Source organism: Somniosus microcephalus, chromosome 3 (assembly GCF_052327205.1).
Source record: "Somniosus microcephalus isolate GS21.2 chromosome 3, FLI_Smic_1.0, whole genome shotgun sequence".
NCBI lineage: Eukaryota > Metazoa > Chordata > Chondrichthyes > Squaliformes > Somniosidae > Somniosus > Somniosus microcephalus.
Window position 1 is genome coordinate 76,005,097 of NC_140989.1, and position 25,263 is coordinate 76,030,359.

Genomic DNA, 25,263 nt, shown 5'->3' on the forward strand with positions numbered 1-25,263 from the left:
CCACACACAGATTGCCACTTTTGTCCCTAATGGGCCCTATTTTTTCCCTAGTTATCCTCTTACCCTTAATATACTTATAAAACATCTTAGGATTTTCCTTTATTTTGCTCGCCAGTGTTATTTCATGGCCCCTCCTTGATCTCCTCATTTCTTTTTTAAGTATCCCCCTGCACTTTTTGTACTCCTCTAGGGCTTCCTCCGTCTTTAGCCTTTTGTATCTGCCAAAAGCCCTCCTTTTTTTCCTAATCCATTCTCGTATATCCCCTGACATCCAAGGTTCCCTGTAGTTTTTGGAACCACCCTTGACCTTTACGGGAACATGTTGCCATTGTATGATCTCAATCTCCCTTTTGAAAGCCTCCCATTGCTCCGATGCGGATTTTCCTACAAGTAGCTGATCCCAGTCCATTTTGGCCAGATCCTGCCTTATCCTATTAAAATCGGCCTTCCCCCAATTTAGAACCTTTATTTCCGGCCCATCCCTGTCCTTTTCCATGACCACCTTAAATCTCACCATATTATGGTCACTGTCACCAAAGTGCTCACCTACTAGCACTTTTTCCACTTGGCCGGCCACATTCCCTAGAATTAGATCCAGTACCGCCCCCTCTCTTGTAGGACTTTCTACATGCTGGCTCAAAAAGCTCTCCTGGATGCACTTTAAGAATTCTACACCCTCTGAGCCTTTCACACTCTGACTATCCCAGTTAATATTGGGGAAGTTGAAATCCCCCATTATTATTACCCTATTATTTGCACATTTCTCTGAGATTTGCCTACATACCTGTTCCTCTATCTCCCCCTGACTGTTTGGAGGCCTATAGTACACTCCCAGCAAAGTGCTTGCCCCCTTTTTGTTTTTAAGCTCCACCCATATGGCCTCATTAGAGGAACCTGCTAATATATCATCCCTCCTTACTGCAGTAATTGACTCCTTAATTAATATTGCGACACCCCCTCCTCTTATACCTCCCCCTGTGTCTCGCCTGAAGATTCTGTACCCCGGAATATTGAGCTGCCAGTCTTGCCCCTCCCTCAACCATGTCTCCGTGATAGCAACAATATCATACTCCAATGTGTTTATCAACACCTTCAGTTCATCCACCTTATTTGCAAGACTCCTTGCATTAAAATAGATGCCATCCAGCCTTGCCCTTATATATTTGCCCTGTCTACCAAGCTGACTTGTTTTTTTCTCTATAATTGGCAGCACATCACCCCCTATTTCAGCTCCCCTCTGTATCCCATCCCCCTGCCAAGTTAGTTTAAACCCCCCCCAACAGTGCTAGCAAACCTCCCCGCAAGGATATTTGTCCCGCTCTGGTTCAGGTGCAACCCGTCCGACTTGTACAAGTCCCACCTTTCCCAGAAGCTGGCCCAGTGATCCAGGAAAGTAAAACCCTCCCTCCTACACCAACTCTTTAGCCACGCATTCATCTGCTCTATCCTCCTATTCCTATACTCACTAGCACGTGGTACTGGGAGTAATCCAGAGATTACAACCTTTGAGGTCCTGCTCTTTAATCTGTTACCTAGCTCCCTAAATTCTTGATCTGAGTAACGTTTCTAACATATTGACTATCCCCCCGCCCCCTCCCAATTTGGGGACATCTACAAATTTAGAAATTGTGTTTTGATTCCAAAGTCTAAATCGTTAATATAAATTGTGAACAACATCAGACTGATCCTTGTGGGACCCCACTTTCCACCTTCTGCCACTGTGAATAGCTACCCTTTACCCCTACTCTCTGCTTTCTGTCTTGAAGCCAGCCAGCTATCCATTCTGCTACTTGTCCGCTGACTCCGCATTCTCTGACCTTATTCATTAGTCTATTATGTGGTACCTTATCGAAGGCCTTTTGGAAACCTAGATAAATTACAGCAAGACAACATGAATATATACAAAGAAGCCAATTAATAACCAAAAGATGCAATATTGTTTACATCATTAATAACATCAGCATAGAAATCTAATCTGTGTTCATACTGGGACGTTGGGGGGTGGTCATAATGCAAGGTCAGCTTATTTACATGATATACTGATACACCTGGAACATCTCCCACACCGTGCTGTGAGCACCAGGACCACCTTATTGAACAATAACAGCCGGTGAAGGGTTACACTGAGCATTTTCCCAGATTAGGGGAAAGGCATGTGGTGTGGGCAAGGGGCAGGGCATGCAGGGTACTAGGCATGAGCTGCACCAGTAGTAGAGGGCTAGGGTGTTAGGGTCACAAAGAGCAGAGGTGCTCAATAGCTTTAAAAAAAAATTAAAGTTGGCCTCCTTCAGTGCTTGGAGCACTGTTCAGGTACTCAAGCAACATTTTGGGGTAGATGCTAATTTAGTGGATGTAGTATATTTGGATTTCCAAAAGGCATTCGATAAGGTGCCACATAAAAGGTTATTACACAAGATTAGAGCTCATGGGGAATGGGGGTAATATAGTAGCATGGATAGAGGATTGGTTAATGGACAGAAAACAGAGAGTAGGGATAAACGGATCGTTTTCAGGTTGGCAGGTTGTAACTAGTGGGGTGCCGCAAGGATCAGTGTTTACAATCTATATTAATGACCTAGATGAAAGGACCGAGTGTAATGTATCCAAGCTTGCTGATGATACAAAGCTAGGTGGGACAGTAAGCTGTGAGGAGAACACAAAGGCCGCGATTTTGCCAGCGCTCAGAGAGGCAGGTCAGAGGTTAAAGTCCTATTGATTGACAGCGGGTCCCGAACCTGCTGTCAACCCACCTCCAAACAGCTTTCCCAAGTGTCAGGTCCCAGATTTGCGAATGGACCCGACACCTAGCGGCGGGAAACAGATTAAAGGCAATTACCTGCCTATTAACAGGTACTTGTCAGAAGTTTTCAGCCTGTTTTTCAATTTTCCCACTTCTGGGTCGGGTTTCCCGACGTCCGGACACCACGCCAGGTAAGTGTGGCATGTTGTGAGTCTGGTGTAATGTTTGTGAAACGATGACAGCTGCAGAAGTGGTGTCAAGGATGCAATGTTGCACATGGTGAGTTTCAGAGCAAAGAAAATGTTGGTTACTGCATTTTTAAAACATATACAAATTTCTTTAACTTACAAGTTTTTAAATCCAACTATATGTCCAGTGCCACCTCATTGGGAGAACCTCTCTCACCAGTGACAGATCGCTTCTGCCATCTCACCTACAGCTGCCATCTATTCCAGCATATGGAGGGAGTCATTGGAGAGCCTGGGTGCAACAGTTCACCTTTGTGCAGTGATTGTCAGTGTTTTCAGCACCTCAATGCTGCCAAACACTGAGAAATCAACAGTCAAAATAAAATTGTGCATCGTCCCTTTAAAAAAACCGGCAGGTGACGCGTCATTAAATGATGTTATCAGACCCGCAAACTGTTAATTGACCGGCAAGCCCGCAGGGCGGGCTTAACCAGGTCAATCAAGGGAAAATCATGTTTGTGGAGCGGAGGCAGCTGGGGGCGGGACTGGAACCCGGAAACCAGCTGACCCGCCCCCATCCTAACACCGAACGCAAAATCGCAGCCAAAGAGTCTGCAAAGGGATATAGATAGACTCAGCGAGTGGACAGTAAGGTGGCAGATGGAGTATAATGTAGGGACATGTGAGGTTATTCACTTTGGTAGGAAGAATCGAAAAAGAGAATATTTTTTAAATGGTGAGAAACTTTGAAAAGTTGGTGTTCAGAGAGATCTGGGTGTCCTCCTGCAAGAAACACAGAAAGCTAGCATGCAGGTACAGCAAGCAATAAGGAAGGCAAATGGCATGTTGGCCTTTATTGCAAGGGGGTTGGAGTATAAGAGTAAGGAAGTCTTGCTACAATTGTACAGCGCCTTGGTGAGACCACACCTGGAGTACTGTGCACAGTTTTGGTCTCCTTATCTAAGGAAGGATATACTTGCCTTGGAGGCGGTGCAACAAAGGTTCACTAGATTGATTCCTAGGATGAGAGGGCTGTCCTATGATGAGAGATTGTGTAGAATGGGCCTATACTCTCTGGAGTTTAGAGGAATGAGAGGTGATCTCATTGAAACATACAAGATTCTGAAGGGGATTGACAGGGTAGATGCTGAGAGGTTGTTTCCCCTGGCTGGAGTGTCTAGAACTAGGGGGCATAGTCTCAGGATAAGGGGTAGGCCATTGAAGACCGAGATGAGGAGGAATTTCTTCACTCAGAGGGCTGTGAATCTTTGGAATTCTCTGCCCCAGAGTATATTCAAGGCTGAGATAGATAGATGTTTGGATTCTAGGGGAATCAAGGGATATGGAGATTGGGTGGGAAAGTGGAGTTGAGGTCGATGATCAGCCATGATCTTATTGAATGGTGGAGCAGGCTCGAGGGGCCGTATGGCCTACTCCTGCTCCTATTTCTTATGTTCTTATGTTTAAATAAAGACTGGGAACTAATGAGCCTAGTGCACGGCTGGTCCACTGGCTCGCGGCCATCCTACAATCCAATATCTAGGCCAATATATCAAACATGGAAATAAATTGCATAGTACCATAGCAAAGTGAATGACATTTTCCAGTTCAGAGGCGAGAGCAGGAAACGGCAGGCATAGCTAGGACCCACGCAGGTTCCCATAGCAACACCTTTAATTTGGAGGAAGTGAGTGGCGTCAAAGGAGAAGTTGTTCAAAGTGAGAACAAGTTCAGCCAGGCGGAGGAGGGTGGTGGTGGATGTAGACAGGTTGAGCCTCTGTTCAAGGAAGAAGCCTTCAGGCCTCCTGGTGGGGGATGGAGGTGTAGAGGAATTGGACACCCATTGTGAAAAGGAGACGGTTGGGGCCAGGAAACTCGAAATCACTGTCTACATTTCTGGGGATAGGCTATTGACAAACATCCACTATAAGCCCACTGACTCACTCAGCTACCTGGACTACATTTCCTCCCACCCCGCTTCCTGTAAGGACTCTATTCTAATCTCCCAGTTTCTCCATATCCATCGCAACTGTTCTGACGATGCCACCTTCCATGTCAACCACGGTAGAGGGGAATCAACCGAGGATTCCTCTCTACCGTGGTTGACATGGCACCTCGACCGTGCCCATTCCATTTCCCGCACTTATGCTCTCACCCCTTCCCCTCCTTCCCAGAACCACGATAGGGCCCTCATCTTTCACCCCACCAGCCTGCACAATCAACAGATCATTGTCCGCCATTTCTGCCACCTCCAGCGTGATCCCACCACCAAGCACATCTTCCCCACCCCTCCCTTTCAGCATTCCGAAGGGACCGCTCCCTCCACGACACCCTGGTCCACTCCTCAATCCCCTCCCCTTCCCATGGCACCTTCCCGTGCAACCTCCTCCCTTCCCACTGTCTAAGGCCCCAAACACTCCTTCCAGGTGAAACAACGATTTACTTGTACTTCTTACAATCTAGTATATTGTATTCGCTGCTCACGATGTGGTCTTCTCTACAATGGGGAGGCCAAACGCAGATTGGGTGACCGCTTTGCGGAACACCTCCGTTCAGTCCGTAAGGGTGACCCCGAGCTTCCGGTCACCTGTCACTTTAATTCTCCTCTCCACTCCCACTCTGACCTCTGTCCTCGGCCTCTTACACTGTTCCAACGAAGCTTAACGTAAGCTCGAGGAACAGCACCTCATCTTTCAGTTAGACACTTTACAGCCTTCTGGGCTCCACATCGAGTTTAACAATTTCAGACCATAACCTCTGTCCCTACTATTTCATATGGTGCCTGTTGATGATTCTGCCATTCCCATTTACACCTCTTCTAGACTCATCTTTTGTTTCTTTACTTGTCCCATTCCCATCTCCTTTTGCCTTGCACCATCATCCCTTTTGTCATTTAATCACTCCTGCCTTCCACCCTATCACAGACCTTCCCTTTTGTTCTTTCCTCCCCTCCCCCCTTTCCCTGCCCCTGCACTTGCTTAAAAAGCAGTTCCATCTCCAACTTTTTCCAGTTCTGACGAAAGATCATTGACCTGAAACGTTGGGGGAGAAATTGGGCCGATACCTTTAGTGGTAACGAAAAAGTAGCGCCGGGCGCTACGCCAGTGAATCTGACGCGAACTTCGGGTTTAGCGCGCCAGGAAGGAAGTGGAGCTAAATCAAGCTCTACCACTTCCCTTGGAGTGCTAAAGTTCGGCAAGAGGGGCGGTGGCAGTGCCACACTGCCCAATGTTGAGAGCAGTGCTGCTGGGAATGGAGGCTCCTTCCCTCCCCTAAAGGGAAGGGCCATTGCTGCAGGCTCTGCATTAAATCGATGTCCCTCGTCACTGACAGCAGCCGCGATTGGCGATGATCAGCCCCAAGCACTCTAACAGAGTGTAGGGCTGATCAATCATGGCACAGGAAAAAGTTGAAAAAACAACCTAAGGGGTGAAAACAAATTTTTAATTGACACAAACGGCCTTACCTTTAAATACCGCTCCCCAACCGGCCTCCCTAACAACACCTCCTGCAGCTGTCGGTGTTATCGCTAGTGGTTACCGCTGCCGCAAACCTCCACGTCAATTTTGCAGGTATTGGTACTATCGCCACGCCCGGTCACAAAGCCTGTGGTGCCCCATTATTACCCCCCAGAGGTGCTAATGGGAGGCGCAAAGGAGGCGAATTTCTAGCCTGTTAACTCTGTTTCTCTCTCCACAAATGCTGCCTGACCTGCTGAGCATTTCCAGCATTTTCTGTTTTTCTCAGTAACATACTTATCCAATAGATTAATGTCTTATTTTCCCATTTCTACAGGGTTATATATTAATTAACCAAGGTACATTAGAGCTGCCAAATTCACAAAGCAATAAGTGAGAACCATCTGGTGAATAAGCAGGTCTCAGGCCAAATCATTTATCAACATTGGCTTGAGGCCAAGTAGACAACTCTGAGATACTTGAATTACTTAATGGTTATATATTTTTTAAGTTTGTTCACCAGTTATTGTAGTACTATGAATATCATGGAATATTTTGAAATCATTGAATCGTGACAAGTTAGAACTAAAAACTAATAAATGCAGAGGGCATATATTCTAGGATTCTGAAAAAGACTTGGGGGGTAATTTTGATTTTGGATGATAGTGTAAAAGAGACGATATCAAATCAGCTGCCCACTATATATCTTTCCCGATTTTCATTTCCATTGAAGCCAGGAACTTCTACAGGGTACCTAAATTCACTAAGGGTGCAGGGTGCCACAATGGCATGCAAGTGGCACTGAAGGCACCAACCAAGCACCTGCCAACAAATGAGAATAAGAATGGGTTCCATTCCCTGGAAATCCAGCTCGTCTGTGATGAAAGCTAGACCGCGTCCTCACTCACCGCTACAAGAGGTCTTCTTCTTAGGCAGTCCCTCGGAACCGAGGAAGACTTGCTTCCACACTAAAAATGAGTTCTCAGGTGACTGATGAGTCCAGTGCGGGACCTACAGTATCTGTCACAGGTGGGGCAGACGGTGGTTGAAGGGGCGGGTGGGTGGGGTGCTTGGGTTGATGTGCGCTCCTTCCGCTGTTTGCGCTTGCTCCCGGCGAAGAGACTCGAGGTGTTCGGTGCCTTCCCGGATGCTTCTCCTCCACTTTGTGCGGTCTTGGGCCAGGGATTCCTAGGTGTCGGTGGGGATGTTGCACTTTTTCAAGGAGGCTTTGAGGGTGTCCTTGAAGCGTTTCCTCTGCCCACCTGGGGCTCTCTTGCCATTTCAGAGTTCCAAGTAGAGCGCTTGCTTTGGGAGTCTCGTATTGGGCATGTGGACGATGTGGCCCGTCCATCGGAGCTGACCGAGCGTGGTCAAAGCTTCGATGCTGGGGATGTTGGCCTGAGTGAGAACACAGATGTTGGTGCACCTATCCTGCCAATGGATTTGCAGGATCTTGCAGAGGCAGCATTGGTGGTACCTCTCCAGTGCTTTGAGGTGCCTGCTGTACATGATCCATGTCTCTGAAGCATACAGGAGGGCAGGTATCACTACTGCTCTGTAGACCATGAGCTTGGTGCTGGGTTCAAACACTCTCTTCCTCAGGTGACCGAAGGCTGCACTGGCACACTGAAGGCGGTGTTGGACTTAATCATCGACGTCTGCCCTTGTTGAGAGTAGGCTCCCGAGGTATGGAAAGTAGTCCACGTTGCCCAAGGCCTCATCATGACTTTTGATAATCGGGGAGCAGTACTGTGTGGCGGGGGCAGGTTGGTAGAGGACCTTTGTCTTACAGATGTTTAGTGTAAGGCCCATGCTCTCGTATGCTTCAGTGAAGGTTTGACGATGATTTAGAGTTCGACCTCAGAGTGTGCACAGACGCAAGCGCCGTCTGCATACTGTAATTCGATGACAGAGGATGGGACGACCTTGGATCTGGACTGGAGGTGACGGAGTTTGAACAGTTGGCGCTACAAGAGGTATCAATGGGCAGAGTCTACATCTTCATTGACTATGTGTTGGTGTAGGGGTTACGGGGATCGGGTGGGATATGTGTCGGTGCAGGCTCGATGGGCCGATGGGCCGAAATGGCCTCTATCTGTACTGTGAGGTTTCTGTGATTTCTGTGATCTGTGATAATCGACTGCAGTGGCAGCACCTCAGCCTTACCTTCTATGCACCCTACCAGATGACATCAAAGCAGATCTCTTTGGCTTAGACCTGCCAGCTATCCTCACTTCTGTGAAAAAGTCCGAACCTACTGAATTGTTGACTTCTTGACATACTGTAATGTTCAAAACAACAACAAGCTGAGTTAGGGGCAGAGTCGGGCGATGATACGGAGGTGGAATAATAATAAAAATTAAAAATCATGAGACAAGTGCTCAGAGTATTTCTAAGCGAATATTTATTTTATTGTAAGTCAAGTGGGTGGAATGTGTGTGTGAGGATAGGCTATTGGTTTAGGAGTGTGTGGCAATTGTGATGGGAGAGATGAAGTGAGAGAGTGCGGGTGTGAGGTTGTTAGAGTGGACTAGCCACTGACCCCAACCCTCTCCCTGGCAACTATCCGAGGCTGAACCAGACAGTTCGCTACCTTGGTGTCATATTTAACCGAGAGATGAGCTTCCGACCACATATCCGCACCATCACTAAGACCGCCTATTTCCACCTCTGTAGCATCACCCGTCTCCGCCACGGCCTCAGCTAATCCGCTGCTGTAATCCTCATCCATGCCTTTGTTACTTCTAACCTTGATTATTCCAATGCACACCTGGCCGGCCTCCCACATTCTACTCTCCGTAAGTTTGAGGTCAACCAAAACTCTGCTGCCTGTGTCCTTACTCGCACCAAGTTCCGTTCACCCGTCACCCCTGTGCTCGCTGACCTGCATTGGCTCCTGGTTAAGCAACAGTTTGATTTGTAAATTTTCATCCTTGTTTTCAAATCCCTCCATGGCCTCCTCCCTCCCTATCTCTGGTATCTCCTCCAGCCCTAAAACCCTACGAGATCTCTGCGCTCCTCCAATTCTGCCCTCTTGAGCATCCCTGATTATAATCGCTCAACCATTGGTGGCCGTGCCTTCAGCTGCCAAGCCCTAAGCTCTGGAATTCCCTCCCTAAACCTCCATGCCGCTCTACCTCTTTTTCCCCCTTTAAGACACTCCTTAAAGCCTACCTCTTTGACCAAGCTTTTGATGATCTGCCCTAATATCTCCTGATGTGGCTCGGTGTCAAATTTGTTTTGATAATGCTCCTGTGAAGCGCCTTGAGACATTCTACAATGTTAAATGCAAGTTGTTGTTGTTATTGTTGTGGAGGAAGGTGGTTTGGGGCTGTGAAAGGCAGTTGGTGTGTGTTGGGGAGCTGTAGGCGCCCTTACCCAAAGTATAATGTGAAGGCTTAGTAGTGGTTGCCGGGACTTGAACTTGATATTTTTGTCTCAGTTAGCTGAAGCTACATCCTGCAGTCTGAGCATGTGCAGGGTGTACAGTTTCCAAGAATGCATCAGCACATAAGAACAAGACTAAGTCTGAGCAGCTGCCAATGCATGTGAATAGGAAGGGGTTCTGTTCCCTAGGACTCCAGTTCATCTGTGATGCAAGCCAGGCCGCTTCCAGATTTCATTCTTGAATGGTCTAACTCTAATTTTAAGATTTCAATTTTAATCCCCCACCAGAGGAAATAGCTTCTCTGTACTACCCTATCGAATCATTTTAAACATTTCAATTAGATCACCCCCAACTTTGTAAACTCAACGGAATACAACCCAAGTTTATGCAACTTGTCCTCATAATTTAATCCTTTAAGCCCTGGTATAATTTTGGTAAATCTGCGCTGTACTCCCTCTAGGACCAATATATCCTTCCTGAGGTGTTGTGCCCAGAACGGAACACAGATTGGGTCTGCCCAAGGCTCTATACAACTGAAACATAACTTCCTCCCTTTTGTATTTCAGGTCCCTTGAGATAAAGGCCAACATTCCATTAGCCTTTTTAAGTATTTAACCTCAAATCTAATTTACGGAAAGGTTATTTACTTTCTGGACCTGTGCACTAGCTTTAAGTGATTTGTGTACCCGGGCACCCAAATCCCTTTGCTCTTCCACATTTCTAGCCTCTCCTTCCTCCCATGCCCGAATCTTTGCCTCCCTCCCGATTGTCGTGCTCCGAGCCCCCCCACCAAACCCCGATCTTTTCCGAATGCCGGGGTCATCCCCAATGGTTCCTGGCTGCAGCCTTCTACCGCTGACTTTCCTGCCCGGCAGCTGGTCTGGCTGACAATCTAGGCGGCTGTCGGGCAGGAAAAAGGTATAAAATAATGATAATTAAGTATACAGAGACGTTCCCCAGGGGTTGGTATTAGGACCACTGCCCTTTTTGAAATATATTATTCACCTGGACTTGGGTATATGGGTCATAAGTTCACGTTTGCAGATGATTCAAAACTCAGAAATGTACTGAATAATGAGGAGGATAGTAACAGACTTCAGGAAGACATAGACTGGTGAAATGGGCAGACACATGGACAATCCCAGTAACTACAGGCCGATCAGTTTAACATCAGTGGTGGGTAAAGTTTTAGAAACAATAATCAAGGAAAAAATTAACGGGAACTTGGAGAGGTTTAAGCTAATTAAGGAGAGCCAACACGGATTTGTAAAAGGCAGATCGTGTTTGACTAATCTAATTGAATTTTTTGATGAAGTAACAGGGAGGATTGATGAAAGGAATGCAATGGATGTTGTCTACATAGATTTTCGGAAGGCATTTGACAAAGTATCACATAGAAGGCTGGTTAACAAAATTGAGGCTCATGGAATAGGTGGGTCAGTGGCAGCTTGGATAAGGAATTGGCTTAAGGACAGAAAACAGTGAGTTGTGGTAAATGGCTGTTTTTCAGACTGGAGGATAGTAGACAGTGGTGTTCCCCAAGGGTCAGTGCTGGGGCCACTGCTTTTTTTGATATATATAAATGACCTGGATATTGGAATACAGAGTAGAATTTCTAAATTTGCCGATGAACACCAAACCTGGGGGTGTGGCAAACAACGATGATGATACCAATTGACTGCAACATGACATAGAAAGGCTAGCAGAATGGGCAGACACATGGCAAATGGAATTTAATACAGAGAAGTGTGAGGTGATGTATTTTGGCAGAAGGAACAGGGAAAGGCAATGTACACTTAATGGCAGTTTTAAAGAGTGTGCAGGGACAGAGGGGACCTGGGAGTTAATGTGCATAGGTCCCTGAAGGTGGCAGGACACATTGATAGAGTGGTTAGTAAAGCATATGGGATCTTGTGCTTCCTAAATAGAGGTATTGAGTACAAAAGTAGAGAAGTTATGCTGAACCTTTATAAAGCGCTGGTTAGGCTACAACTGGAGTATTGCACCCAGTTCTGGTCACCACACTTTAGGAAGGATGTGAAGGCACTTGCGAGGGTGCAGAGGAGATTTACTAGAATGGTTCTGGGGATGGGGGATCTTAGCTACAAGGACGAGGGGATGGTACAAGGACTAGGGGACACCGATTTAAGGTTTTGGGCAAGAGATACAGGGGGCATGTGAGGAAAAAAATGTTTATGCAGCGAGTGGTGAGGACCTGGAACTCGCTGCCGACGGAAGTGGTGGAAGCGGACACACTCAATGTTTTCAAGGGGAGACTGGATAGACACTTGAGGGAAATAAACTTGCAGGGCTACGGGGATAGAGCGGGGGAATGGGACTGACTGGATTGCTCCACAGAGAGTCGGCATGGACTCGATGGGCCGAATTGCCTCCTTCTATGCCATTATGACTATGAAATGCAGATGAAATTTAATGCAGAGAAGTGTGAAGTGATACATTTTGGTAGGAAGAATGAGGCGAGGTAATATGAACTAAATGGTACAGTTTTAAAGGGGGTGCAGGACAGAGAAACCTGGGGTTGTACGTGCACAAATCTTTGAAGGTGGCAGGACAAGTTGAGAAGGCTGTTTAAAAAAAACATACGGGATCCTTGGCTTTTAATAGTGGAATAGAGTACAAACGCAAGGTGGATATGCTAAACCTTTATAAAGCACCAGTTAGTCCTTAGCTGGAGTATTGTGTTAAATTTGGCAGGACCTCCGTGTTACCGGGATTTCCGGGTCCCCCCAGCCCACCCGCAACCACGCTCGCCCGCTCCCTGCCTGCCTCCCCATAGATATCGGGGGCAACATTTCAGACCAATAACCTTTCATCAGAATTGGAAGAAGTTGGAGATTTATCCGTTTTTAAGCAAGTGCAGAACCAGTGAAAAGGGGGGAAGAAGGAATAAAGGGGAACAAAGCATAAGAACATAAGAACATAAGAAATAGGAGCAGGAGTAGGCCAATCGGCCCCTCGAGCCTGCTCCGCCATTCAATAAGATCATGGCTGATCTGATCCTAACCGCCAATCCACTATCACAGAACCATCTCCTGAATCTAACAGAATTAGACACACGAAATAGGAGCAGGATCAGGCTACACGGCCCCTGGGCCCGCTCCGCTACCCACAGGGCCATGTCCGATCCGAACCTAGACTCATGTCCAAATTCCTGCCCGCTCCCCGTAACCCTTAATTCCCTTTACTTCTAGGAAACTGTCTATTTCTGTTTTAAATTTATGTAATGATGTAGCTTCGACAGCTTTTTGGGGCAGCATATTCCATGGACCTACCACCCTCTGAGTGAAGTAGTTCCTCCTCATCTCAGTTTTGAAAGAGCAGCCCCTTATTCTAAGACTATGCCCCCTAGTTCTAGTTTCACCCATCACCGGGAACATCTTCCCTGCATCCACCCGATCCAACCCCTTCACAATCTTATATGTTTCAATAAGATCGCCTCTCATTCTTCTGAACTCCAATGAGTAGAGTCCCAATCTACTCAACCTCTCCTCATATGTCCATCCCCTCATCCCCGGGATTAAGCGAGTGAACCTTCTTTGTACTGACTCGAGAGCAAGTATGTCCTTTCTTAAGTATGGACACCAAAACTGTACGCAGTATTCCAGGTGCGGTCTCACCAATACCTTGTACAACTGAAGCAATACCTCCCTATTTTTATATTCTATCCCCCTAGCAATGAAAGCCAACATTCCATTGGCCTTCTTAATCACTTGCTGCACCTGCATACTAACCTTTTGAGTTTCGTGTACCAGGACCCCCAGATCCCTTTGTACTTCAGTACTTTCCAGTTTCTTGCCATTAAGATAATAACTTGCTCTACGATTTTTCCTGCCAAAGTGCATAACCTCACACTTTCCAGTATTGTATTCCATCTGCCAAATCTCTGCCCACTTACTTAGCCTGTCTATGTCCCCTTGCAGGTTTTTTATGTCCTCCTCACTCACTACTTTCCCCCCCATCTTAGTATCATCTGCAAACTTTGATATGTTACACTCGGTCCCCTCCTCCAAATCGTTAATATAGATTGTAAAGAGTTGGGGACCCAGCACTGACCACTGCGGAACACCACTAGTTACTGATTGCCAGTCTGAGAATGAACCATTTATCCCAACTCTCTGCCTTCTGTTAGATAGCCAATCCTCTATCCATGCCAGAATATTACCCCCAATCCCGTGATTTTTTATCTTAAGCAATAATCTTTTGTGTGGCACCTTGTCAAATGCCTTTTGGAAGTCTAAATACACTACGTCCACTGGTTCCCCTTTATCCACCCTATACGTTACTTCCTCAAAGAACTCCAGCAAATTTGTCAAACATGACTTCCCCTTCATAAAACCATGCTGACTTTGTCCTATTAAATTATGATTATCCAAATGTCCTGTTACTGTCTCCTTAATAATGGACTCCAAAATTTTACCTACTACAGATGTTAGGCTAACCGGTCTATAGTTTCCAGCCTTCTGTCTACTGCCCTTTTTAAATAAGGGTGTTACATTAGCAGTTTTCCAGTCTGCCGGGACCATTGCCGAGTCCAGGGAGTTTTGGAAAATTATTACCAATGCATCCAAAGCAATAGGGTGGAGGGCAGAAGTCATTAAATGGCAAAAGGGGGTGGTAATGGGATGAGTAAATAAACAAAAGATGGGTCCAGAGGAGGTGTAAATGGTTACAGCAGAACCATTCCTTGCACTTGTAATTTAACAGTGTTTAAACGAAGCAAATGTTGGAGACCACTAGAGAAGTATTCTATCAGAAGAGAAAAGAGGAGAAAGCTAAAATAAAATGAAGGGGAAGGGAAGAAAATAATAAATAAAATGCTTCATATTGGCTAAAGGTTCATACAGTATATAGTATAATTATCCAGCTATTAAATAGTCAGTTTAAGCCATAATTATTCAGCTTGACCAAATGGAATATGTTATCAATTCTTTATGCTGACCCAAACTACTTTATTAATATTAGTATAAAGTAACATTTTTCCAAATAAATAATATATCCTGTACCACATTTTACTTTATATGAACTCCTCCCAGCAAACCATAGCCACAAAAGCAGTTGTGGTTCCTATAAAAATGTTTTTGACTCCTGGAGGCAAATTAACAATTGCTAATGTAGCTCCCAGATGGCAAGTATGATCCTTGAGCCAAACTAATTTTCTTTCAGAAGCTAATTCTGTTTTTCCAATGTGTGATAAATCTTTCTGACAACTTTCTTTCCTTGGAACTGAAACAAGCAACACAGTTGGCATGTGACTGATAACTAGAAATAACCAGTCAGATGTCGTATGAAGATATAAGTAACATTCTCAGTTTCAGTTGCTGCAGTCCATACAATCTGCGAGTGCACGACATGATTCTTAAGCATGTATGACATTTTGAAAATCTGTTAAATGTCAAAGGGGAATGAAGTAAGTACAAAATAATATAGATAATAAGCAATTACAAGGTAACAAATACATCAAGGGGTTGAGCTGCCATGACAAACCATGGAAACATGGAAATTTCAGCAGTGCCCTTTAGTCACTCCATAATCTTTTTAATTTTAATTAAGGTACACTCTATATATTATTAATCATATCATACAGTAGTTTAGTCTTTACTGTCTGCTCCTTTGTTGTTCTTTGATGACTTTGCTACTAGCATTAGAAGACCAGTGGTCTGTAGAAATAGTGCAGGTTTAAAAATAGAACACATTAATAATATTTGTCCTGAAGAGTTGGAGCAACAAATGACAGACACAGCCATTAATCTGAATAACTCTGGTCGAATTGACTGCTTAACCAGACTGCATCACTGCAGTGTTGTTGAATTAGTACCACTTAATGATATTCCCATTAATACGCAACTTGTACACTTACCTGAAGATGTGTTTCCCAATTTGCATCTGTCCATGACAACATTGGCAGCAGTGACCACCGCACAGTCATTGTGGAGACGAAGTCCCGTCTTCACACTGAGAAAACCCTCCATTGTGTTGTGTGGCACTACCACCGTGCTAAATGGGATAGATTCAGAACAGATCTAGCAGCTCAAAACTGGGCATCCATGAGGCGCCGTGGGCCATCAGCAGCAGCAGAATTGTATTCCACCACAATCTGTAACCTCATGGCCCAGCATATCCCTCACTCTACCATTACCATCAAGCCAGGGGATCAACCCTGGTTCAACAACATGTGTAGAAGAGCATGCCAGGAGCAGCACCAGGCGTCCCTAAAAATGAGGTGCCAACCTGGGAAAGCTGCAACACAGGACTACATAAATGCTAAAAAGCAGAAGCAGCATGCTATAGACAGGGCTAAGCGATCCCACAATCAACGGATCAGACCAAAACTCTGCAGTCCTGCCACAACCAGTCGTGAATGGTGGTGGACCATTAAACAACTAACAGGAGGAGGAGGCTCCAAGAATATCCCCATCCTCAATGATGGTGGAGCCCAGCACGTGAGTGCAAAAGACAAGGCTGAAGTGTTTGCAAATAACTTCAACCAGAAGTGCCGATTGGATGATTCATATGGGCCTACTCCTGAGGTCCCCACCATCACAGAAGCCAGTCTTCAGCCAATTCGATTCACTCCATGTGATATCAAGAAATGGCTGAGCACACTCGATACAGCAAAGGCTATGTGCCCCGACAACATCCCAGCTATCGTGCTGAAGACTTGTGCTCCAGAACTAGCTGCGCCTCTATCCAAGCTGTTCCAGTACAGCTACAACACTGGCATCTATCCGACAATGTGGAAAATTGCCCAGGTATGTCCTGTCCACAAAAAGCAGGACAAATCCAACCCGGCCAATTACCGCCCTATCAGTCTACTCTCAATCATCAGCAAAGTGATGGAAGGTGTCATCGACAGTGCTATCAAGCGGCACTTACTCACCAATAACCTGCTCACTGATGCCCAATTTGGGTTCCGCCAAGACCACTCGACTCCCGACCTCATTACAGCCTTGGTCCAAACATGGACAAAGGAGCTGAATTCCAGAGGTAAGGTGAGAGTGACTGCCCTCGACATCAAGGCAGCATTTGACCGAGTCTGGCATCAAGGAGCCCTAGTAAAACTGAAGTCAATGGGAATCAGGGGGAAAGTACTCCACTGGCTGGAGTCATACCTAGCACAAAGGAAGATGGTTGTGGTGGTTGAAGGTCAAATCATCACAGCCCCAGGACATCGCTGCAGGCATTCCTCAGGGCAGTGTCCTAGGCCCAACCATCTTCAGCTGCTTCATCAATGACCTTCCCTCCAACATAAGGTCAGAAATGGGGATGTTCGCTGATGACTGCACAGTGTTCAGCGCCATTCGCAACTCCCCAGATAATGAAGCAGTCCATGCCCACATGCAACGAGACCTGGATGACGTTCAGACTTGAGCTGATAAGTGGCAGGTAACATTCGTGCCACAGAAGAGCCAGGCAATGACTATCTCCAACAAGCGAGAGTCTAACCACCTCCTTGACATTCAATGGCATTACCGTCGCCGAATCCCCCACTATCAACATCCTGGGGGTCACCATTGACCAGAAACTTAACTGGACCAGCCACATAAATACCGTGGCAACAAGAGCAGGTCAGCGGCTAGGTATTCTGCGGCGAGTGTCTCACCTCCTGACTCCCCAAAGCCTTTCCACCATCTACAAGGCACAAGTCGGGAGTGTGATGGAATACTCTCCACTTGCCTGGATGAGTGCAGCTCCAACAACACAAGATCGACACCATCCAGGACAAAGCAGCCCGCTTGATTGGCACTTCATCCACCACCTTAAATATTCACTCCCTCCACCACCAGCGTACCGTGGCTGCAGTGTGTACCATCTACAAGATGCACTGCTGCAACTCGCCAAGGCTTCTTCGGCAGCACCTCCCAAACCCGCGACCACTTCCACATAGAAGGACAAGGGCAGCAGGCACATAGGAACACCACCACCTCCAAGTTCCCCTCCAAGTCACACACCATCCTGACTTAGAAGTATATCACCGATCCTTCATCGTCGCTGGGTCAAAATCCTGGAACTCCCTACCTAACAGCACTGTGGGAGTACCATCACCACACGGACTGCAGCGTTTCAAGAAGGCGGCTCACCACCACCTTCTCAAGGGCAACTAGGGATGGGCAATAAATGCTGGCCTTGCCAGTGACGCCCTGATCCCATAAACGAATTTTTTTTTTAATTAATCTTTGTATCCAATGATATTGTGGCATAACGTTATTTTTTGAGAAAGTTATTTAAGACTACTGCCTAAAGATATACACACACCATTCTTCGTAGCAGTATCTAGATGAACAAAATAGATTATGCTATCTGAGCCAAAACATTGGCCCCAATTTTAATTGGGGGTTGTGGGGGGTGGGGGGGGGGCGGGTGGGTGGTGGTTGCGGGTAGGGTGCTGTGAGCCCCGGAGAGTCCGGGGACAATGATGCTCGGCTGATCTTAACGGCCGGAGCTCATTACCATAAATTTTCTCGCTCATCCACCCGAATCTGGCCATATCCACGACCTGGCCGTCAGACAGGAGTGGGAATTTGGTGGCAGGAGGTGCATTCAGGGACCCAGGTAAGTGGTGAGTGGGGCTCTAGATGCGATCGGCAAGAGGGGTGGGGGGGGGCGGTTGCTCAAGGATTCCTTGTGCGGCCTGGAGGAGCACGCCCACCCACTCCTGGCCCACAAGGAAACCTAACATTAAATTACTTCCTGCCTGCACCTCATCTGGCCCATGATCCACCTCCTGACAGGGAAGCCATCACTTCTCCCCCACTCAGGTCTTCAACTAAAATTGCAGATCGGAGCCCAATGACATCATCGGGCCCCAATCTGTATATTTAAAGAAGGGCTTGCTGCTTTCCTGTGGGTGTTCCGCTCGCCTGCTCAAAAAAGCAGGTTAACATTGGGACACGGTGGGATCAGAGGGGGTAAGTGCCTGCCTTCATTTTAACTGCAACCCCCGCCCAGTTGCCGCCAGGCAGGGTTAGTTAAAATTGGGCCCATTGCATCCTAAACTGTATTCTGTGGCTAATAACAACAGAAAATGCTGGAAACATTCAGCAGGTCAGGCAGCATCGAGGAGAGAGAAACAGAGTTAACGTTTCAGGTCGATGACCCTTCGTCAGAACCTTGACCCGAAACGTTAACTCTGTTTCTCTCTCCTCGATGTTCCTGGACCTGCTGAGTGCTTCCAGCATTTTCTGTTCTTATTTCAGATTTCCAGCATCCACAGTATTTTGCTATTGTATACTATGGCTTCATGCTACACAGTCAAATGAAATATCCTGTGGGAATCAGCCTGTTCAAGCAAGCATAATTTGTGATGAAGGATCTTAGACAGATGCTTGCATTTGGTATGGATTTCCTCCAACAGTAACAGATGGACAATCATTTTTATGATAAAATCTACTAAACCTTAAATTGCAGCAGATGGATAATGTACTAAAGTACTCAGCCAAGTCTAAACATTCTAGAGTAAGGTATCCGATATGGCATGCTTGAATTGTCTCTATTTGGTGAAATTACAATGATTTTCACTAAAGCACTCAATTGGTCTGAAATTAAAATTCTGCAACATGATCTGCATTTCTCAGACATGCTTGTAATCATTGTTAATTTATCCACTTGTCTAATTATGGTTCTGCTTGTCTAATTCTGGTTATCTCAGAAATGTTTTTATAAGGTACCCATTAGAACTTAAAAGGGAATCACCTTTATGAAATATGATTTGCCATATAGTCTTAAAATGCAAAGTCTTGAGAGATGTCAAACCATATCAATATGTCACTTGCATATGATTTTCTCTCCTTAAACGAAAATAGTTTGCCAAGCACTTTTTCATGAAGGTAATGTACCTTTAAGGGTATGTTTTATATTTATTGGCTAGATATAAGTACATGATGTGTAAAATTTTCAGTACACATCCACAGAGCTCAAACATAGTTTGTTGGGTAAAATTGTAATTAAATTGGCTGTCAGTTTTAAATTTTTGTCAAACAATCAAATTTTACATGGGCTAAGCTTCACTCACTCACACTGTTCAATATACAGTACTCCATAAGTAACCAACAAGCTACTAAATTCAACATATTCATCTAACAAACTAACTTGTAATCACATCACTTTTTCAGAAGAGTGCAATACTCCCTCAAATGGTAAATAATTCTGCAGGTGTTTAGTATATGTTCCTTTACCATTGAGAATATCAGAAGGTTGATATCCATTGTCAAGTGCTGTCATTGAGACACTTAATTTTTCTGGATGCATTCTGTCACTGAAAATGTCTTCTTTTTATCCATATAAACATTTCTAACTCTTTGATTGGACACAGCCAAGTTGATTTTGATCTTAAGCACAAAAGTAAAATACTGCGGATGCTGGAAATCTGAAATAAAAACAGAAAATGCTGGAAATACTCAGCAGGTTAGGCAACATCTGAGGAGAGAGAAACAGAGTTAACGTTTCAGATAAATGATCTTTCGCTAGATTTTGATCTCTCTTATTTTGCCATGTGAATTCACATATATTGACAGAAATCAAATGAGTCAGCCTTGCAACTACATGTTAATTCATGATGGATTCCTGCCCTGATGCCAATACATGAGTGAATGGATTTTCCCACAGCCTACAATACAGTGGGAAAGATGGAAAATTGGACATTGCATACCTACATGCATATTTGTAAAGGGATATAGTAACGGGGCAAACTCACATTTTACATGTGATGTTTCAAAAGTGAAGAGAGAAAAATGTTGTATGTTCCTTACATTTAGTTTTCTTGTATGAGCTTGCACAGAATATTATAATGAACCAAACCATTCAGTAACCACAAAGGACTAAATCTGAACTATTGAACTCCCTTGAATTTTAGTAAATTAATTGAACAAAGTCCCAATCCTTTGTGAGTTCAATTGAGACTTGACTGCAAGTTTTCTAAATGTTGGTTTTGTGCACCAGAAGATCACTAGTCACTTGGGGATGGTTTTGACTTTGGGCGATGGTGTATAACTGGCGATATTGATGGAAGTGAAAATTGGGACCGATGTATAACGGTATACCCCGTTTTACACTATGTGCACTGACTACCAAACCTTTGATTCTTTGTAGAAAACAATGACATTGAGCACTATTCTTGAGATTCCTTTCAAACATGCATTTCTTGAATTAAAAAAAGCAGGAACTTAAGTCCCAATTTTAACCGGGTGTGGGAATCAGGTGGGCGATTTTAACACCTATGCTTCATCTGCATGCCGCCAATCAGTTGTCTGCCTGAAAGAGACAGGAAGCGACAGCTGGCCGGAGGGTGGGAGTGGAATATCAGGCAGCGGAATCCTGCCAGCCAGCGTCAAAGAAACGGCCGCAGGTAACTAGGGTAAGTCATGGGGAGGGAGTTTTGGGAGCGTCTCACGGGAGAGAAGATGGGGAAGTCCAGGGCAGAAGAGGACAAAATATTCTTGTTCCTGCAGGCCCCACAGGGAAAGTAATTTTTTTTTTTAACCTATTTGGGCCTTCTCTGGCCCCAGATCCTCATTCCACAAGCTTCACATGGTGGGAAAGCCACAACAGCTTCCTTGCTCAGGCCATAGTTAAAATTGCTGACATAATCAGACACCGATCTGCATATTTAAATTCACGAGGTTCCCATCTGCTTTGGGTGGGCACCTCATCCGCCTGTAGTACCCTGCAGGTTCATATCAGATATGGTGGATAGGGTGTCGAATTCCAAGCGAGTAAGTAACCTGCTCATTTTTAACTACACACCTACCTGAATTCTGCCTCGTGGGTAGAGTTAAAATTTAAATTTATTATTGAAACAGTAGGGAATAGATATAAACGCAGAGGTTATGATTTATGATGGAACATTTGGCTTCTATGCTAACTACATAGCTGATTTTATGATTCTATTGCCATTTATTACTGCAAGTCATTTTATGATCAGCAGGGTATAACCAGTTTGTGTAAATTACAACCAGATCATTTACGAAGGTTAATTTTAGAAATGTACAGAATACATTTGGGCTATTTTGAGGCATGAAGTATTTATAGGGGCGATATAGTAGAAGTTTTTCCATTGAGCACTTTATTTGAATTACCTACTTAAAACTGATGAGTTCACTAAAATATAAAATAAGTAAAATGGCATTTGTTCTAATGAGGTTACTACAAGTTCACCTCAGGTACAAAGATAGCATTAGGCATGCAGCTATTTTTAAACATTGAAGACCAGTTGAGAAAGAATGATACAGCTCTAATAGTTCTGCCTCATTTTATTTTGTGTGTGATATATTACAGCACAGAAGGAGGCATTCAGCCCATCACACCTCTGCCAATGCTATCTCTTTAATTTTCCTGACTTTTCCCCATAACTTCATGTTTGAATCTCTCCAGATTGCCAGTGCCACACTGAAACAACCATATCCAAAATCACAAGTGACATCCTCTAGGACTGTGACGCACTATCCAGCTTTGTTCTCCTCGACCTTTCTGCAGACTTTGACCCAGTCGACCATACCGTCCTCGTCCAACGCCTTTCCTCTATTGTCCAGCTCAATGCAACTGCCCTCGCTTGGTTTCACTCTTACCTATGCAATCGTAGCCAGAGCATCTCCAACACGGCCTTCTCTTCCCAGCTCCGCACTGTTACCTCCAGAGTCCTCCAACGATCTATGCTTGGCCCCCTACTCTTTCTCATCTATGCAGCCTCATCCACAGACGTCGGGTCAACTTTTACATGTATGCTGATGACACCCAGTTCTAACCATCTCGACTCCTCCACTGCCTCTGTGCAGTCAAGCTACTTGTCTGATATCCAGTCTTGGATGAGCTGAAATTTTTTTTCAGTTAAACATTGGGAAGACTAAAGCCATTGTCTTTGGCCCTGCCACAAACTCAGTACCCTTGCCACCAATTCCACCCCCCTTCCCAGCGATGTCTTCTTCTAAGAAGTCTTCCCAATGTTTAACTGAAAAAAAAATTCCACCCCCCCTCCCAGCGATGTGCCAGGCCGAACAAGACTGTTCACAAACTCAGTATCCTATTCGACCTTGAGCTGAGCTTCTGACCCCATAAATTCTCTATTAAATGACCACCTACTTCCACCGCTAACATCACCCACCTCTGTCTCTACCTTATCCCATCTGCTGCTGAAACCCTCATCCATGCCTTTGTCATTTCCAGACTCGATTAGTCCACTGCTCTCTGAGCCAAACTTCCATCCTCCAAACTTTGTAAACTTAAGCTCATCCAAACTCTGTTACCCATATCCTATCCCACACCATTCCTCGCTAACCTAAATTGGCTTCTGGTCCCTCACATCTCAGATTTACAATTCTCATCCTGATGTTTAAATATGTTCATAGCCTCTGTTATCTGTGTAACCTCCTCCACCTATAAACCATGCACCCTCCCCTCCCATCTAAGTCTCCGTTCTTCAAAATATGGACTCCCCATCTCCTTTGCCTCACCATTGGTGTCAGTGCCTTCAGCACCCTGAACCCCCCACCCTACATCACTTTCATCCTTTCACTCCTTAAAAAGACAGATCTTTAGAACAAGCTTTTGGTTACACATTCTAATATCTCCTCCTTTGGCTTAGCATCCATTTGTTTATGATTACGCCTGTGTAGTCCCTACGTTAAATGGGCTACTGTATATAAATGCGTGTTACATTAATGCCAAATTACCTCTGAAGAGATCTGTTTTTAGGCGTAAATAAAGATCTTGGTCCCAAAGGTACTCCAAGATTCTGCCAACCCACTGGAAAAGCTCTTGACAGATGAAATTGCAGTCTGTGACATCACCTGTTGCCGGGTGGCCCTTAATTGGCCTGCTGAGCCCGCTGGGCGGGCTCAACAAGGTCAATCAAGGGAAAATCGTGAGGATTGGCCGGACGTCGAAGTAGGCGGGTCTAAAACCCCGAATGTTGTAGTCCCGCCTTCTTCCCGGCAACTTCAGGAAAATTGACCAAATGGCTTCAGCCTTCCCAATATTTAATTGAATAAATACTTGAAGGAGAAAAAATTGGAGGGATGTGGGGAAAGAGCAGGGGAGTGGGACCAACTGGATTGCTCTTCGATACAGCCAGCGCATACTCGATGGGCTGAATGGCTTCTGTGCTGTACTGTTCTGATTCCATGATATTTATCCTGCAGTTCATGTATATGTGACTAGCTGGAGTGCCTGGCGGTGCCGAGGGGTTTTTTGAGGGCATGTTGTTATGAAAAAAAGTAGAAATAATTTTTATATATATAAATGAGTTTGTCTGTCTGTGTGGGAGGAGAGGAGAGAGAGAGAGAGGGGGAAAGAGAGAGAGAGAGACTGGGGGGGGCAGAGAGGAGGCCCGGGGATCGAGAGAGAGACTGGGGGGAGAAGAGAGAGACGGGGGGGGGGGGGAGAGGAGGAGAGACTGGGGGAGAGGAGAGCGACTGTGGGGGAGAGAGAGAGAGAGAGGGGACTGGGAGGGAGAAGAGAGAGATGGGGGAGGGGGAGAGAGAGGCTGGGGAGGAGAGACCCGACTGCGGGGGAGAGAGAGAGAGAGACTGGGGGGAGAAGAGAGAGACTGGGGGGGAGAGAGAGAGAGGACTGTGGGTTGAAGAAGGGCAGCCGCCATTTTGTGAGGTCGGCGGTAACTTCCCTCACCCTCTCTCTCCTCACCCTCTCTCTCCCTCCCCCTCTCTCTCCTCTGCCCATCTCTCTCCCCTCTCTCTCTCCCGCCCCCTCTCTCTCTTCCCCCTCCCTCCCCGTTCTCTCTCCCTCCCCTCTCCTCTCCCTCCGACTCACCATGGCTCCAGAACGGAGCATATCCGACACCGGGAGTCCGGGTGCCCATCGCTCCGAAGCGAGCCCGGGGTTCTCATGGTTAACGCGGTGGGCCTTTGGACCCGGTTGGCCGGGCGGCAGTGGAACGCCTTTCGCTGCGGACTCCCATGTCCAATATCGGTCGGGGACGGCTCGTGTGAAAGCCCCGGTTTTCCCGGTCCCGCACTCACGGCAAGAGAGGGGGAAGGAGAGAGAGAGAGAGGAGGGGAAAAGAGAGAGGAAGAGGGAAGAGGAGAGAGGGGGGGGGGAAGGAGAGAGAGAGAGAGAGAGAGAGAGAAATTTTTTAAGCTTCAGGCCCAGGCCGGTCTGTAATGGCCACCACTCACCTCAGTAATGGCAGTTTGAAGGATTAGGCCCCGCCCACAAATGCCAGGCTTTTTTGTAAAACTGGTTATGAGACTGGTGGGCTGGTCACTCTCCTCTCCCCTCCCTCCCCCTCTCCTCTCCCTCGCCTCTCCTCTCCCTCTGCCCCTCCTCTCCTCTCCCCCTCCTCTCCTCCTCCTCCCTCCCTCCCTCTCCCTCCCCCTCCTCTCCTTCCCTTCCCTCCCCCTCTCCTCTCCCTCCCTCCCCCCTCTCCTCTCCCTCCTCCCCCTCTCCTCTCGCTCCCTCCCCCTCCTCCTCTCCCTCCCTCCCCCTCTCCCTCCCTCTCTCCTCTCCCTCCCTCTCTCCTCT

The 25,263-nt window shown here is 46.1% G+C and overlaps 1 protein-coding gene across 2 annotated transcripts in view; it reads left to right on the forward strand.

The window, feature by feature from the left end:
- The window catches only part of LOC147121147 (spermatogenesis-associated protein 7 homolog), a 351,330-nt gene that overhangs the window by 314,804 nt on the left and 11,263 nt on the right, over positions 1-25,263 (forward strand). The window lies entirely within an intron of this gene.